The sequence below is a fragment of the Aplysia californica genome, unplaced genomic scaffold (genome assembly GCF_000002075.1).
Source record: "Aplysia californica isolate F4 #8 unplaced genomic scaffold, AplCal3.0 scaffold00406, whole genome shotgun sequence".
Lineage (NCBI taxonomy): Eukaryota > Metazoa > Mollusca > Gastropoda > Aplysiida > Aplysiidae > Aplysia > Aplysia californica.
Genome location: NW_004797676.1, coordinates 60795 through 64105, shown reverse-complemented (window position 1 = coordinate 64105; position 3311 = coordinate 60795).

The window sequence follows — 3311 nt, the reverse complement described above, 5'->3', positions numbered from 1 at the left end:
AACCCTGCTAATTTCCTTGCCTGCAATCCTATTTTCGTTTGTAAGCTGAACCTTTTTTTTTACCAGTAAGAGTGAGGCACCGCATGAAGATCTAGCACAAAAGGACTCCTACATGTACGTAAAATTTTCTATCTTACAGGTAAACGTTGTGCTCTAGATTCATTGTTTTAAATTATTTATGTACTATTATGTATTATTTTCACAAAACCATAGTATATATAATAGGTGGTAGGTAGGTAGGTAGGTAGGTAGGTAGGTAGGTAGACAGGTAGATAGATAGATACATAGCGTAACAAAGATAATGGCTTCATCCATGTTGCTTATATGACATATGATCCAGAAAATTAATATATAGACTTGAAATTATCGGTTGAAAACTTGGCTTAAAAAGTAAATAAACAGAACTGAATTGGAATTATGTTCATTTGTTCGAACCTAGGCTGGTCTGAAGCTGGAACGACCTCTCAGAAAAAAATGCAATTTTTGGTGTGTTTAAAAAAAATTGCAAACGGGAACACCGTATTCTTGAATGGTATCATGCATTACGTGTGGTGCGAGCTAATTGGATTCAACTCTTCGACAGATTATGGGTTGGTTGTTGAGTTTTCTCTCAAACCAGATTGGCGTTAAATTGGAACCCGCCCCTTGACTAAGGCTTTGTTGAAAGGGGTTCATGTTCGTTCAGTATGATCCATAATATGCCCTAGAATTCCCTTTTTAAGTGCAGGTGTTTTTTTTACGCCCCCACGAACATAATTTAGATCACCCACTATCTCTGCCAACAGTCCATGCGTCACCTGTCCAGTTGGGTAAAGGCAGAAAGATGACTCACTCAAGGGTGATACCTTCAAGACACCACACAGTAAAAAATTGCGTATGACTCAGCCAACGCCTCACATCCGTCGTTACTTTGGAACAAAGGTAGGCCTAGAGCTACAGTGTTTGTGTGCCCGGTACTTATGCCGATGGCACAGCGCAATACAAGTTCGAAACTGCGGAGTACACGGTAGTTCTGGAGCCTGGCCGGGGAAGGTGATGACGCCTAGTGATGGATGTACTTTGGTTCAAAGACAATGAACATTGGGCATAGAATGTAGTTCTCTCTCTCTCTCTCTCCCCCCCTCTCTCTCTCTCTATGTCATTGTCTGTATGTCCGTCTGCTTATATGTCTGTCTGTCTGTCTGTCTATCTGTATGCCTACCTGTCTGTCAGTCTCTGTCCCTCTTTTTCAGAGCCGGAGGGAGCGAGAGAGAAAGAGACAGAGAGAGAGAGAGAGAGAGAGAGAGAGAGAGAGAGAGAGAGAGCTGTACGAATGTAGGAAACTGCAGTGTAGACGACTTAGGAGGTGATACGCCTGTAATGGATGGACGTGCATGTACTTTGGTTGAAAGAGAATGATCACAGAGCTTATAATGTAGCTATATTATGCTTAATGTGAGCATGCCGCTCTCCCGTGCTCCCCCATCTCCCACCCTCTCTCTCCCTCTCCTCTTTCTGTTTATTTACACGTGCGTGCGTGCGTGTGTGTGTGTGTGTGTGTGTGTGTGTGTGTGTGTGTGTGTGTGTGTGTGAGAGAGAGAGAGAGAGAGAGAGAGAGAGAGAGAGAGAAAGAGATTGAGAGAGAGTGAGAGATGGAGGGGGAGGGGTGAAGGGGAGAGAAAAAAGGAACATTCAGAAGAAAGACGTTATATTACCAGGTCTAAAAACAGACAAAAGAAGAAGCAGAAGCTGTGATTAAAACAGGAAATGACAGGCCAGGTAAGGAAAAATAGAGCGGGCGGGAAAATAAAAAATCGGGTAGCTTATGGGGGGGGAAAGGAGTTTTTAAAAGTGCAAGATGGAGAAGAGAAAGGTGGAGGAGGAAAACCCAAGTGAAGCCAATGACGTGGAAGCGAAGGTGTTGAAGGTAAAACAGCTGACGCAGCGTTGGGTGAGGTTAGAACGTCAGGTGTGGGTTGGTGTGTTGTGGAGTGTGTTGTTAAGTGTGTCGTTGGGTGTGTTGTTGAGTGTGTGGTTGAGTGTGTTGTCGAGTGTATTGTTGAGTGTGTCGATGAGTTCTGGTACACCACCAGCGGCAGTGAAATGACGTCAATGAAACAAGAAAGACAGTTAACCGTTTTTTCAGAAGAGTTTGCTTGGATTTTGTAAACGTTTTCAACTCTGAAAGGATAGTTTAGATTTGGAACCTAAACAATAACAAGCGATAAAACGGAGCTGTGATTGCAGAGAGCTTTACGGGAGAGCTGAGCAAAGAATAGATGAAGGAATGATATATGAAGTCTTATCTAAACGTTCTTGGAGTCCTTTTGTTGTACAAGCAACGGTTGTAGACACCAGATCATAGTCGTCTGCTTTGCTCTCCCCAAAGTTCCATCTCTATTTATATCTTCGTTTCCACATATCACCAGATTACTGCTGTCTTGTATGCCAATTCAACCCTTCTTCTGATGTTGATGTAAGTCATTTTTAAAACACCGAATTTCAGTTTAGAAAAAGAAACAACAGCAACTGCAAAGAGGCACCTCTACTTGCCAATAAAAAAAGATCTGCCCTTTGGCAACAAGCACGTCCCATGTCGCTGAGACCAGGTTGAGCAAGCGATACTGCGGTCGGACCATAATTGAAGCATGAGATGGTATCAGAACTTTGTGAATAAAGAGCTCACTCCACGTTGCCGAAGATGCAACCGTGAAAAGGACGATATCAAACATATATTTGTATTTCCAGGAGCAATGGCAACTTGAATGGAGTTATTAGGACAAGTGGAAGTGCCTGTGAGTATAATGACAATGGAACCGAAAAAGAGCCTCGCTCTCGCTCGAAGATTTCTTCGTAGAGTCCACCAGGCCCATTAAGGAAAAAAACCACCCAACAAAAACAAACCCAAAATAAAAGTAGCAGCAGCAACAACATATTAAAAAAGGAACAAGACAAAAAAACCAAAACAAAAAAACACAACACAAAAACAAGACTTTGTTTACAATTAAACTGAAATTCAACGGAACATGGGCTCAAGGCAACGATTTTACAAACAGCCTCGGCAGCTATGACAAATACTCCAATAGGTCGGAAACTATAGTCACTACATGACAGTATTTAGCTCGCAACTTCTGTGTGGAGTCAAGAATGGCAACGAGTCCATAAAGGCTTTGTTCGCTTAATTGTTTGTTTGTTTGTTATTTAATATTTGCAATTTTGTTGTTCCCGGGGTCATTCTGAATCTGGTTCTTCATTCTGAGTTCCCACGTTTTGTTGTTTTCGGGTTGAGCCTCGAACAAACACAGCAGCAAGTGAAGATAGGTTTCTCCAGA